Source organism: Emys orbicularis, chromosome 3, assembly GCF_028017835.1.
Source record: "Emys orbicularis isolate rEmyOrb1 chromosome 3, rEmyOrb1.hap1, whole genome shotgun sequence".
In the NCBI taxonomy this organism is placed as follows: Eukaryota; Metazoa; Chordata; order Testudines; family Emydidae; genus Emys; species Emys orbicularis.
Genome location: NC_088685.1, coordinates 52881705 through 52896639, shown reverse-complemented (window position 1 = coordinate 52896639; position 14935 = coordinate 52881705). Strand labels below are relative to the sequence as shown.

The 14935-nt window shown below is 42.9% G+C and overlaps 1 protein-coding gene across 2 annotated transcripts in view; it reads right to left on the bottom strand.

The window, feature by feature from the left end:
- Nucleotides 1-7988, bottom strand: part of PHF3 (PHD finger protein 3) — a 72918-nt gene extending 64930 nt beyond the window's left edge. Inside the window, exon 1 of one of the 2 annotated variants that reach the window (XM_065402255.1) lies at nucleotides 7912-7988. The gene's annotated coding sequence lies outside the window, so the exon portion shown is untranslated. The remainder of the gene's footprint in view (nucleotides 1-7911) is intronic. The other variant, XM_065402254.1, reaches the window with a different exon arrangement.
- Nucleotides 7989-14935: the final 6947 nt, after the last annotated feature.

The window sequence follows — 14935 nt, the reverse complement described above, 5'->3', positions numbered from 1 at the left end:
TCTAGACACAATCATGGGAAACGAGTTGGACCCTATATGCAGACTCCACAATAAAGGCCAGAAAATGTTATCAAATGGCATATAGCCCTACTATGATAAAATGTCAGACTGGGAGGCAAAAGAAGAAAGCTCCATCGTAGCTGGTATGAAATTAACTACATTCAAACAACAGAAAACCCCTTTTTAACCTTATGCTGCATACTGTACCTTAAATAACCCAAGTGAAAGGAGCATTCATCATATTAAATGTAGTTTACCTCCCCCCCGCCCCCCCCCCAGGATTATAAATATCCAGAGCCACCACAGATTGATGACAACCTGGGAGACCTTGGTTACATCACATCCACCAATGAATTTCATTTCAGAGAGGAGACACTCAGTAGAAATAAGTACGTTTTAAAACCACCTGTCCTTTTATAATCAAAGCAAACAAAAAGATAATATGGGTTTGACACTCCTCTGATTCAAGTTATTGTGGGTTTGTATTTTAATACCAGAAGCTATTATTTGTATTACAGTAGTGCTTAGAGGCCCAAACTGAGAGAAAGCCTAATTGTACCAGGCACTGTACTGACACACAGCAAGTGTCTATGCCCCACAGTGTTTACAATCTAAACAGATGAGAAACAAAATGTTCGAAGGGGAACAGAGGTATAAGATGTGAAGTGACTTGCTCGAGGTCACACAGCATGTTAGTGGCAGAATGGATAATAGCACTCAGGTCTCATGACTCCAAGGCCAATGTGCCTTATCCACTGGACCACTCTGCCTCAAGTACAATAATCAAGAGCAACTAATACACATCACAGAGAAAAAAATATTTGGTATGACCACCAATTTATGTTAAGCATCTGAATTCCTACATAACTACAGGAAAACAGTTTTAAAGATATAAAATTTATCTTGGCAGTGTCCTTTTAAGAAAAAGAAAAAGAAAAAAAAAAAGATACAAAGCTAGGTGGAAACATGGCTGAATGTGGTCTCTTTCCAGCTGTTCTTCAATTTTATTCCAATCACAAAGCCATCAAAAAAAATATGCCTAATAGTCTCTACTCAAAAGATTACCATCAATACTAGTATAGTTGTACGTCAGATCTAAGGCACATTAGCCGCACTGTATGGGAGAAGTTTGCCCAGCTCTCAGTCCCTTACTTTCATTCATAGATCCCAAGACCAGAATGGACAACTGTGATCATCTAGTCTGAAGTCCTGTATAATAAAGACCATAGACCTTTCCCAAAATAATTCCTAGAGCATATCATGACCCTTGGTAAATTGTTCCAACAGTTAACTGTTCTCACCAATAAGAACGTATGCCAGTCTGAATTTGTCTAGCTTCTACTTCCAGCCACTGGATTGCGTTAATTCCTCTCTCTGGTAGACTGAAGAGCCCATTATTAAATATTTGTTCCCTGTGTACGTACTTATGGACTATAATCATGTCACCCCTTAACCTTCTCTTTGGTAAGCTAAATATATTGAGCTCCTTGCATCAATCTGTGTAAGGCATGTTTTTTAACCCTTTAATCGGTCTTATGGCTCTTCACTGAACCCTCTCCAATTTATCAACATCCTTCTTGAATTATGGGCACCAGAACTGGACACAGTATTCCAGCAGCAGTTACACCAGTGCCAAATACTGAGGTAAAATGACCTCTCTTCTCTTACTCAAGATTCCCGTTTATTCATCCCAGGATCACATTAGCTCTTCTGGCCATAGCGTCACACTAGGAGCTCATCTTCAGCTGACTGTCCAACACACCACCAAAATCCTTTCCACAGTCACTGCTTCCCAGGATAGATGCTTCCCCGTCCTTTAAGTATTGCCTATATATGTATACATTTACATTTAGCCATATTAAAACACATATTGTTTGCTTGTGCCCATATTACCAAGCAATCCAGATCACTCTGAATTAGTGACCCGCCCTCTTCATTATTTACCACACCCCCATTTTGAGTGTCATCTGCAAACTTTATCAGTAACTATTTTATGTTTTCTTCCAGGTTATTGATAAAGATATTAAACAGTACAGGGCCAAAAACCACTCCCTGCAGGACCCCACTGGAAACACACCCGCTCCATGACAATTCCCCATTTACAGTTAGATACCTATCAGTTAGTCAGCCAGTTTTAACCCCTTTAGTGCATGCCACGTTAATTTCATATTGTTCCATGTTTTTTAATCAAAATATCATGCAGTACCAAGTAAAACACCTTACTGAAGTCTAAGTAAATTACATCAAGATTATTACTTTTATCCAGGGCTTTGGAGCTGTGCTCTGGCTCCGCTCCAGCTCCAGGCAAAAACCTGCAACTCCGCTGCTCCAGAGCTGCTCCGCGCTCCAGCCCTGCTTTTATCAACCAAACTTGCAATCTCAACATAAAAAGATATCAAGTAGTTTGACAGGATCTATTTCAAATAAACCCATGTTGATTTCCATTAATTACATTATCTTCCTTTAATTCTTTCTTACATGAGTCCTGTATCAGCCACTCCATTATCTTGCCTGAGATTGGTGTCAGGCTGACAGGCCTATAAGTACCTGGGTCATCCCATTAAAAATTGGCACATTAGCTTTCTTCCAGTCTCCCGAACTTCCTCAATGCTCCAAGACTTATTGAAAATCAACATTAATGGTCCAACATGCGCCTCAGCAAGCTCTTTTAAAACTACTGGATGTAAATTATCTTGACCTGCTGATTTTAAATGGCTAACTTCAGTAACTTCCGTTTAGCATCCTCCAGAGATACCAGTGATAAGACTATAGCTTCTGTTCCCCCCATCCCCCAATACAGAACTGAAATATTTATTGAACACTTCTGCCTTTTCTGAATCATTATAATTTTACCATTTCCATCTAGTACTGGACCAATATCATTGTTAGAATTCTTTGTGTTCCTAATATATTTTGGAAACTCCTTATTGTCCTTAATTCTGCTGACCATAGATTTCTCCATGTCCCTTTGCTTCACTTATCAGGTTCTACAACTCCTAACACCTGATTTATATTCATTACCATCAACTTCTCCTTTCTTCCATTTGTTTTATTATTATTATTATTTTATAACTGCCTTGACTTTCCCTCTAAACCAGATCAGTTTTGTAACCCGTGCACCTTCTTCCTCAATTGTGGCTTTTGGGGCATCTAGTGAGGTGTTCTTAAAAGATTCCCAATGACCATTTTTTCTAATTAAATTCTTCGACGCTGATTTGACTCAATTGTTTTTAGCTTTGGGAAATTAGCCTTATTTTAGCTACAAGTATTACTGGACTTTACTCTTCATCACATTCTTTTCTGACTCTCCTAACCTGCTCTTCTCTTTCTTCCCCCTACCTTAAAGTTCTTTATAAATGAGTCTACCAGAAGCATCTGCTAATGATAGAGCTGTTGAAATGTCAACAGCCTGACAAGTCAGAGGTTCTGGAACAGCTTCCCAACAGACATTTTGGGGACAAACAATTTAACTAGTTTTAAGAAAGAACTGGACAAATTTATGAGTGCTATTGTATGACACAGTTGCTTGTAATGGGAGGGAGCAGTGCTCAGCAGCTCCAGGGGCGAACTTCCAGTCTATGTCCCAGTTTTATGTTCCTAAAATGCTCATGCTTCAGCCATCCAACTGCAGGGGTCATGAAGGGATTCCTTCCCCCACCCTATCTCTCCCCGTTTTATTCTGATTTTGTTTGTTTTGTCTCCTTCCTCTGAAGCATCAGGGGTGGAGCTAGGGCACTGGATGGGGTGGACCAGTGCTCTAAGTTGAGCACCAAGCATTCTTTATCAAGTACTTGCTGGGTGGTTCTTGCTCACCTGCTCAGGGTCTAACTGTTCACCACATGTTCGGTCAGGAAGGAATTTTCCCCCAGGAAAAACCCCCAGTTACATTGGATGTGATCTTGGAGGGGTTTTGCCTTCTTGTGCAGGTCACTTGCTGGGATTACCTGGTATCTCTCACTTACTCATTGCCATGCCATTGCAGGGGCGTTGGGCATTGGTGCACCTTAATCTTGCCTGTTCTCCCTGTGGCACGGGCATTGGTGCACCTTAATCTTGCCTGTTCTCCCTGTGGCACGTAATAGTCTAGTTTTCTGTGGGCTGCTATACTTTGGTTTAATTTTGGTTGTTGGGTGCTGGATTTAGTATGTGGGGCTGGATGGTGTTGGTGGCCTGTGATATACAGGAGATCAGACTAGGTGATGTATGTCCCTTCTGACCTTAAATTCTATGACTCTATAATTAAGTCAATTAAAACTAATTAAAGTAGGTAGAATTCTTTATATGACTATCTTGAACATTCAGCCTTTCATCACTGATGGACAGCAGACCCCTTAGCACTAGCTTCCTCAGTATTTCAAAGGAAGCACCTAAGCAGTCAAAAAGGTATTTTAGGGTATTTCTCTAACAAAGAGATCCAGTAAGCATGATCCAAGATAATTATGTTAATAAACCAGAACTAGGTAAAGGTCTCAGTCAGAAGGGAGATATGTTTTTTAAAATGGCAAGGAGCTGGAGAGGAAGACAGAAAGGAGAAAGACTGTACTCACAAAAGTGAAACCTTTCACAACCACTTACAAGATCCCACCAGCAATGTTCTACCTTGAACAGATTAGCCCCTGCTACCACCCATTCCCTACTCAACAAAATATGGCTCTTTCCCTTTTTATTGCAGCAAGAAGAGGTACAACTACATCCATTTTAAAGTTTTCTATATTAATTTTTATCATATTACTCATTATATGCCTTGACCACACTAAATAGCTATTCTCCTTGGTTTTTACACCCAAATTGTCAAAAACTTGTTATAAAGCATTTAAAAACTGTACATGCTGTAAATGCTAAGTATTAGTCATAACATGTCAAACTGTACATATTTCTTTTAGTGCTAATAGGTCAATCCATCCAGCCCCATAATAATTTTGTTCAGAAATTCCTTTAAACTTATCAACACCATTCTGATAAAGAGTTGCTCTGAACTACACTTAGAGCCAATTTTTAAAAATATTTAGGCATCTGAAGATGCAGCCTACTGGAATTTTCAAAAGCTAAGTAAGTCCCCCTGTATGATGATGTTTCTCTAGTGCAATACAAACAGGGGTATTTATCCCATGCCTCTTTTACATGCCATCCAATTTTTTTTTATTAGTTTTGTGATCAGATCACAATGTAAGCTCATATTCAAACTGCTTTGCACTGCAACACAATGTTTTATGACCTTATTGCTTTCCAAAACTTTCCCATATGCATAAGATCAATTTTCCCAAATGCACAAATGCAAGTTAATACATGTTTTGTATCTCCTGCACATATTCCTTTCCTTACTGGTGTGTGCCACACCTTGATTAAGTATAGTTTGTAAATTGAATATTTTTATTAGTTTCCATTTCATCACATATTTAAACTAAAAACAGGGCTAAAATAATTCCATATGGCACCAAACTGGACTGTTCCACAGTTTACCCTTTATTTACAGTCTAAGTCAGTTTTAGTCTATGTGCTGAAGCCAATGCCAATTTAAATTAATTATTAGGAAATGAAGGGAATGTAATGGATATAATAGATCTAGGCTATAACTAAAGATCTCGAAACAGAAGTTTTCAATTAAGATTATTTTGAGAGAGTAATTCAACAAGTTACAGTCCAGCAAGTGACTGTGCTGTGTTAAATCTATCCAATATCCTACATGTACTGATATGTTACACCTGTTAACTTCTAGAGGTAACGAGCAGATACAAGGTTAATTGACTGGGCAACATACTGCAGCTCATATAGGCGAAGTCATCCAGGTTTTTTCCCCAGTCTAAATGGTAATGATTGCTAAGAAATAGAGCGAGTTTTGAATCCAGATTTAGAATGTATCTAAAGTAATTTGTACAGAAAATAGAGTTACAGCTTTTCAAGAAAAGGATGGCTGAGAGATGACATACATGGCTGTGGGAATACTATTATGGGTAAATGTAAAACATAACATCCTCACCCATTTATTGGACAGTTTAATAATTATTCCAAGTAATATAAAACCCAACATTTTAAAATGATCCTATATATAAAATGCTTAGCTACATAATATAATTGTATTAGTATGTTTAATACATTTATTAAACCAATTCAAGTGCAAATCTACTATTTTAATTGGGAGGAGTTACACATTTATTTACCCTCCTTAAAGTCTATTATAATACTTACACTTGCACCAAAAATATTTTTATTAGTTTCAGTGAATTTGTATTAATTTTTAAAAGCCACCAAAAGACGGCGCAAATCTGTAGTGTCCAGAAATCAAATCTATTTATGAAATATATGAAAGTAGGTACAAAAATTAAACTTTGAATACTCTATTCTGTATAAATATTGCATTATGTGCTGACCCTCTTACAGCTTTCATTCTGCAGAACACTTCATGAGAGTTACCCATAAACAGAGCACCTCCATTTCCAAATACCCCACTCCATGGTCTGCAGCATCTTTCAGACTACAGACAGTGAGGAAGGGACACACGGTATATACACTAATTTGGGAATAACTACCATAATGCATAATGTGTATGACACTTTGACAAACTCTGTTCATCTGGGCAGGAAAGGTGGGTTATTTTCACTCATCTCTTTTACTTGTAACCCCCATGCAAGAAGTACTGTAGAAAGATGCAGAGATTTTTTATCTGTTCTGATGCCAGGTTTAGGAGTATGGTGGGGAGAAATAAATCAATGGAGGTCAGGGGGCCAAATAGACACTGGAGATTGTCTGTTGTTTTTTTGGGGGGGGGGGAAGGGGGGAGATGGAATAGCAAGGGATGGTTGATCAGGCACTGAGGGGAGTGAGAGGAGCTGCAGAAGGTCCAATCATCACTCATCTGGGATTGATGGGAGTAAGAATGTGTGTGGCAAGAGATAACTGCAGCAGGATTTGGGTCAGCAGTGGTGTAGAGGCAGGTGCTAGAGAAGGGACTCAGATCAGTATGGGTGGTCTGTGTATGGAGGAGTCAGAGGTACAGCAATTGGTCCTGCGGAAGGGTATAGCAGGGTCCAGATTGGCAGGATGGTGTGTCCTGGGGAAGTACAGTAACGGCTGCTGGTGCAGTGTGTGTGTATTGGGAGAGGAAGATACAGCAATGGATGTAGGACTGGGTCTAGCAGACGCAAGTCAGTAGCACGCCCTCAGGGAGGGGGGATGGAAGAGTGTATAGTAGGCCCAGGTCAGTAGTAGGGGGAGGGGGATAGGGAGAATAGTGTAGGACATGGGGGCAAGGAGTGAGGGAAGGATAGGAGACCCAGGTCAGTAACAGGCCCCAGGGGAAGTGTGTGTAGTAGGCCCCAGGGGACAGATGTGAGGGCAGAGTAGCAGACACAGGTCAGTGATGGGGGAGGGGGAAAGGCAGCAGGCCCGGGACAGGGGGGAGGACCACAGGGCAGGAGAAGGCCCGAGGGAGGTGGGGGGAAGGGCAGCAGGCCCTAGGCAGGAGAAGGCCCGGGGGAGGGAAGGGAAGGGGGAAGGTAGGAGAACCACGGGGCAAGAGAAGGCCGAGGGGAGGGGAGGGGAAAGGTAGGAGAACCACGGGGCAGGAGAAGGCCGAGGCCTGAGGGTAGCCAGGGCCGGGCGGCGCCGGCTCCAGCTTGCTTCAGGGCGGGCAGCATATCCCGGTGCCGCCCCCGAGAAAGGGGCGGAGGCAACTCTAGCTCGGTGCCCAGCGGCCCCGGGCTCCCCCCGGCCAGTGCCAGCGTGGTGGCGGGGCGGAGGCCTCACTCCGGAGCGGATGGAGGCCCATGGCAGCCAACGCAGTGGCCCCTGCGCCAGGCCGCGCCGCCTTCCCGCCGCGGCTTCGGGCCCAGGAGGCCCGGAAAGTTAACGCGGAGGTGCCCGACGCGGCCGCACAGCCGCCCTTCGCCCCTGTGCCCGGCGGCGGTAACTCACCCTTGCTCCGCCGCCCAGCGCTGCCCCGCGGCCAAGGTCCGGGAGGAGGACGGCGGCGGCCGCGCAGGAGGAGGCGGTGGGGGCGCGCGCACACGCGCGCGGCTTGCTCCTTGTTGGGGGGGTGCGCTCAGGTGCCCCCCCCCCGTCGACCCTTGCCTCAGGTGGTCCCGCCCGCTCGGCCTGGCGCTCGCTGCCGACAGCCGCGTGCCCGTGTACGCGCCCCCCGTCCCGCCGCGTGCGTGAGGCGAGCGGAGCCGCGCAGGCCAGCTCACGTGACCGCTGTGTTTACTAGAGGCAGGTTACGGGGCGCATGCGTAACAGCCTCAAGGGCAGAGCGCCGAAGGCAACGTCTCGGGCACCTCGGGTGTGCTTTCAACGGCGCGCGAGCGTAGAGGTGCTGACCTGACCTGTCTCGGCGCCTGCTTCGCTGCAGCCCTGGCTGTAGCTTCACACGTTACCCTCCGGCTCCCCGTGGGCGGGTCAGCGGCGCCCAGCTCCCGCCGCACAATCCAGCGGGATCCTGGTGCGAGCCCCGCCTCATCTCCCGGCGCCGCCTGAGCAGTGGGGCTGGGCAGCCCTGCCGGACAGCTGTCCTGGCCGGGCAAGGGGCTCGGCCGCTTCCGACTGTCACCGAGGGCACTGGCGGGCCGTTGGCGCTGAAGGACTGAGCTCCGGGCCCTCCCCGTGGAGCCGCGGGCTTTCCGCGCAGAGGCCCACAAGGCAGAGAGGCAGATACTACCGGGGAGGCCCTGAGCCCACAACACTGAGACCCTTAAGAATTGGGGGAGAGGGTAGCTCTGCCCAGGTCGGTGATCGCGCATGCAAGGGGCACTGTGGCGACCCTTCCCATCTTGGCTACACTGATCAGTCACAACAGGTGCAAACTCCGTCTCGGGGCGGGTCTAGCTTCAGCCTTTTGGTTGCAAAGAACTTTGAACGTTTGAGTGTTTTAACAGTAAAGTAACTGTGGTTAAGAAACTCCTTCGCTAAGCCTGTGTCTTCTGCTTTCCTGCCATGTTAGCCCCAAAGGGGTTAAACTAGCCACCCAGAACAGCCTAGGTGGAGCTCTGCACCATGCATGCAAGCAGCTGGAAGGCACAGGAGGTCTCAGTGACACAGATTTCTTCCTACTGCAATAGCATCCCACAGAAGGGCTAAAACAAGAGGGCTGAGCCAGTCGGTGTGCCCTATAGACCTAGAGCAAGAAACTGACTGGCCTCTACGTGAGCCAGATGGCTTGGAAGGGAAGCATGTAGGACTTAGTGATTGAATCTCCTCACAGCAGACTGGTGTATGTATGGAGTGGTACTGGGCCAGGTTATACAGTGCCACATGACTAGCAGGGACTGACACAGATAATTACACTTGTGCAATTTTCTCTTATGTAGACAGGGCTGCATGTTTTACTAGAGCCCAGACAGCATTATGCAGTCAAACTGTGGGCCTCTTTAAAGCATGAATTTAGGTATTATTCAGCTGCCAGACTGTCAAAAAGAGAAGCACTACACAGTGACTTGGTAAACAGATTCATATTTAATACAAGAGATTTAAAACTGTTTAAGATTCATCCGAAAAGCTCTTTTATAAATAACTAATTGGCATTCAGATTACCTGCCAAAGAATAATCCTGCTAATACAGATTTTTACACTCTGTGTATTCACTGAACAATGCTATCAAACCCAGCTGATCAAAATTATGACATTTTTTGAAGTAATTTTGGGGTTCTTGCTCTTCTGGTGATGGAGTCCTGAAGATTCATGTTCCCCAAGCTTTTCTCTGCCACCATATGAGCTAGACATGTGCTTTACTTTTATAAGTAAATTAAAGCTAAAGTTCTCACATGATCTCATTGTACGAGGACCTGGATATTTAAACAGAAAAAACACCAAGTATCATAAGACTTGTGATATAAATCATAAGAGTTGGCAATACAACATCTGCATTGCAGGTGTAGTTTCAGCAGGATATTTACACTTTTGTTGTAGCACACATTCTTCTTCCCATGTTAATCTTCTCCAGAGACAAGTTATTCACCAGGTTATAGCATGTGATAAGTAAAACTGCAGTCTTAGCTAGTAGCCCATAAAATTCTGCCTTTTAAACTACAGAAGAGCTGGTTTGTGAATCATTTAAGCCACCAGCAAACTCATCTGCAAAGGTGTCAAGTATCAGAGGAGTAGCCATGTTAGTCTGTATCCACAAAAACGAGGAGTCCGGTGGCACCTTAAAGACTAACAGATTTATTTGACCATAAGCTTTCGTGGGTAAAAAAACCCATTTCTTCAGATGCATGGAGTGAAAATTATAGATGCAGGCATAAATATACTGACACATGAAGAGAAGGGAGTTACCTTACAAGTGGAGAACCAGTGTTGACAGGGCCAGTTCAATCAGGGTGGACGTGGGCCACTCCCAATAATTGATGAGGAGGTGTCACTACCAAGAGAGGGAAAATTGCTTTTGTAGTGAGCCAGAGGAGGATTTGCTCTTACTTTGTCTGGTCTGATACGAGTCTTGTCTGTTGCTGCATTGTTACAAGTTTTGAGATGCGAATTCTAGAGAATAATCCATTCTCCGAATTTCTACAGGGCTTCCACTCTATGGAAGTATCTTCCCCCCATAAACCTAGCTGAATCAGAGAAATGACTCGGGGAGGGCGGGGGAAGTCTCCTTGGCTCGCTGCCTTCTCTGTTTCTTGGCTGCTTCTGCTCATACACACAAACCCCTTCATCAAAACTGCTACACCTACATAGCTCTGTTTTTGACCAGCCTTGCATGTGGCCTGTGGTTTGGGTGGTGGCTTCTATTGTTTAAGCTATCTTACTCCAAGAAGGAGCTCAACTGCTTCTGACATTTATCCTGAATGAAGGGCAGGTGTCATGCCCACCAACTTCAGTGAAGTTTCATCCAAATTCCATCATAACAGTATTCTTTCCAATTATTGATAAAGATGTATAATAGCATTGGGTCAAAAAAACCACACCCTGGCAGAACCTCACTAGAAACATCACATTTGGTGGATCATTCCATTTAGAATGACTAAGATCTGCCAGTTTTGATCCACTTAATATGTGCAGTATTGATTTTCTGTTAAGCTAAATTTTTTAGTAATAATGTCATGCAGTACTAACTCCAACACCTTAGCAAAGGTTGTCAGTTACCATCATCAGATAGACTTAAAATCTCATACAAAAAAAATCAAATTCAGAGATTCCAAGGCCAGAAGGGATGATTGTGATCGTTTAGTCTGACCTCCTGCATAGCACAAACCATAGAACTTCCCCAAAATAATGCCTTATCTTTTAGAACAACATCCAATCTTGATTTAAAAATTGTCACTGATGGAGAATCCACCATGACCTTTGGTAAATTGTTCTAACAGTTAATTACTCTCACCATTAAACATTTCTTATTTCCAGTCTGAATTTGTCTAGCTCCAACCTTCCAATCATTGTATCATGTTATACCTTTTTCTAATAGATTGAGGAGTCCATTATTAAATATTTGTTCCCTGTGTACGTGCTTATAGACTGTAATCAAGTGACCCATTAACCTTCTCTTTTGTAAGCTAAATAGATAGACTCTAAGAAGGCAATCATTTACTATAAAGCATTTTAACCCTTTAATCATTTTCGTGTCCCTTCTCTGAGACCTCTCCAATTTATCAACATCCTTGAATTATGGGCACCAGAACTGAACACAGTATTGCAGCAGCGGTCACACTAGTGCCAAATACAGAGGTAAAATAACCTTTCTACTCCTTCTTGAGACTCCCCTGTTTATACCTCCCAGGATCTTTTGGCCATGGTGTCACATTGGGAATTCATATTCAGCTGATTATCTACTGTGACCCCCAAATCCTTTTCAGAGTCACTGTTTCCAAGGATAGAGTTCACCATTCTGTAAGTATGGTGTGATGTTATCTGATTAAAATATGACCCTATAGAGCATTGTTGCAACCACTGTTATATATTTGCAACAAATCTTGTACAAAGGTTGTCAAATAAGGTGTCTATGGAAAGGTTATGGTTTGCTGAATATGATTATGCTATTTGTATGCATGTTTCATTTTTGTATTTGAAGTTATGAGTATTGGCTCTATACCTGGATTTTAAATGTTTGCTACTGGGGTAAAACCCACAATGTATTTAGCCTACACATCTTGGAGAGACTATTAAAATTAAATGGCTCATCAAGGAACACTCAACTGACAATGGACCATGGGAAACACCCATCTACACTGAATGGACTGTCCTGTTAAGTTCTGTCAGGGGTATAGGTAATGATTTCCTGCAGTGACAGCAAAATTATGCAAAAACATGTGACGCCCATGTGATTCCAAACCCCATCTTGTCACCTGTGATTTTCCACTAGCTATGCTGAGGGCTTTGTTTGAAACGAGTTTCCCTCCACATGGCAGAACCTATAAAAAGCCCTGGAAACATCTACATTTTGCCTCTATCCTGCTCCAGGCTCTTTCTTGCTCAAACCTCTTGACTATGAACTTATACTAATGGGAGCATTCTAACTAATGGACTGAGGACCTTCCAATGATTTGGAAGCAGCCAGAGACTTGACTTAAGCCAGCAGTTTATTACAAAAGTTTATTACAAAAGCTTACAGCTACAAGCCTGAACCAAGAACTTTGCATTTATTGTATGTATTTCTTTAACCAATTTTAGCTCTCACCTTTCTTTCTTTTTATAAATAAACCTTTAGATTTTAGATACTAAAGGATTGGCATCAGCGTGATTTTTGGGTAAGATCTGAATTGTATATTGACATGGATGTGTGGCTGGTCCTTTGAGATCAGAAGAACCCTTTATTTGATGAGACTGGTTTTAAAGAACCACTTATCTTTAAATCCAGTGTCCTTGATGGTGATGCAAGGACTGGAATGCCTCAGAAAACTGCTTTTCTGACTTCTTGTTAGCCAGTGTGGTGAAACAGAAGTTTACTTTTGTTGCTGGTTTGGTATATCTTATGGGGGAAATAACCACCAGTTTTGCGGTGTAACTTCCCTATTTCTCAACAGTTTGTCCTGAATTTGATATTCACAGTTGTGACCCACGAAGGCATGGTTACATATGGCCTACATTATTTGTTCCTAGATGTATATATTTACATTTAGCCATATTGTAATGCATATTGTTTGGTTGTGCCCAATTTACCAAGCAATCTAGATTGCTCTGAATCTGTGACCCATCCTCTTTGTTATTTACCACTCCCCAAATTCGTATCATCTGCAAACTTTATCAGTGATGATTTTATGTTTTCTTCCAGCTCATTGATACAAATGTTAAATAGCATAGGGCGAAGAACTGAACCTTGTGGGACCCCACTGGAAACAGACCTGCTCAATGACATTTCCCTGGTTACAGTTAATTGTCAAATTTGTTGACAAGACCTATTTTCCCCCGAAACATGCCAATTAGAATTAAATTATGCTACCGTCTTTTAATAGTTTACTGATTGTATCCCATTTTAGCCTTTCTGTGAGTTTGCCCAGGATCATTGTCAAGTTAATTCACCTATATTACCCATTTACCCTTTCTAACATTAATTCCCCCTTCCCCCATCCTCTAGGACTTCTCCTGTATACCAAGGTTTGTTAAATATCAACATCAGTGGTTCATAGAATTCGCTTAAGACTCTAAGATACAATTTTTCAGGTCCTGCAGATTTAAAAATGTCTAACATTAAACTTTTACTGTGTAGCATTGCCTCTCCCAATTACTTTTGAAATGGGAAGTATTTCATTTTCTCTATAATGTCAATGTATCATCCAACTTAATCCAAAATACAAAACCAAAATATTTGTTGAACACTTAAGTAAACAAGAAGTAATAAGAAAAAACATTGAAGTGCAATAAATCTTACTGCACCCCACTGTTATACCTTTTGGACAAAGCTCAAGCCTTTATATATTCCTCTGGAACTCAGTCCCACATTCAAATCTCAACATCATCTTCCCCATAAGCCAAAATTCAACTCTACTTTCCACTCTAGTGTAAATGACTCCTGCTTTATACAGTGCAAAGACTGCTACTGCACATTCCTCTTTCTCAACCAATCACCTCTTCCTACCAAATTCTGGTCACGAAAGTTTCCCCATCCCCAGGGAATGGGCTTCCAAATGAGTGTGCTTCCAATCAGTGTAATAGAAAAGTTCTAAGATAGCTCTAAAGTTACCAAAATGAAATGTGAAAGAGTGAAGAATATGTGGGTGAACTGGTCCTATTGAAGTCAATATTGGCTAGATTCACAAAGAGAATTTAGGTGTTGCAATGCCTAATTTACTAGGTGTTCTGCCACGCAGTGGAATTCACAGCCTCAGCTAATGTACAGGGATTTAGATGCATAAGAAAAAGATTTTCAGAAGCCAGCAATGAGCCACTAAAAAAGCTAGGAGTGAAATGTAGAGGAATTAGGGACAGGAATTAGGGTCCACTTCTGCAAAGGTACTTTTGTGCCAAGAACTTCCTTTCAGTCCATGGCAAGGATATAGAGTGAGCAGGACTAAAAAGGCAATAGAGGGCTAAGGATCCATAGGGATCCAGCTTATAGATCTTGGCCAGCTGCAGATGGGGATTTCCGTCTCTTCTCCCCAATGTCTCTTTCCACCCTCATGATTGCTGGACCAGTAGCTATGCTGATAGGGTATGACTACACAGCAAAAAAAGACCCATGGTAGCTAATCTCAGAGCTTGGGTCAACTGACTCAGGCTTACAAGGCTTAAAATACCACTGTAGACATTCCTGCTCAGCCTTTAAAACCCACCCCCCTCGCTGGGTTTCAGAGCCCCAGCTCCAGCCTGAGCAGGAATATCTACACTGCTATTTTTAGCCCCATTGCATGAGCCCTGAGAGCCCGAGTCAGTAGACCTGGGCTCTGAGACTCACAGACATGGGGTTTTATTGCTGTGTAGACATACCCAGTGGTTACTATCCCCCATCTCCCTCTCTAGATGGGAATCACAGAGAATGTAGTAGGAATTAATGCTACCTCAGCATTAATTTTCT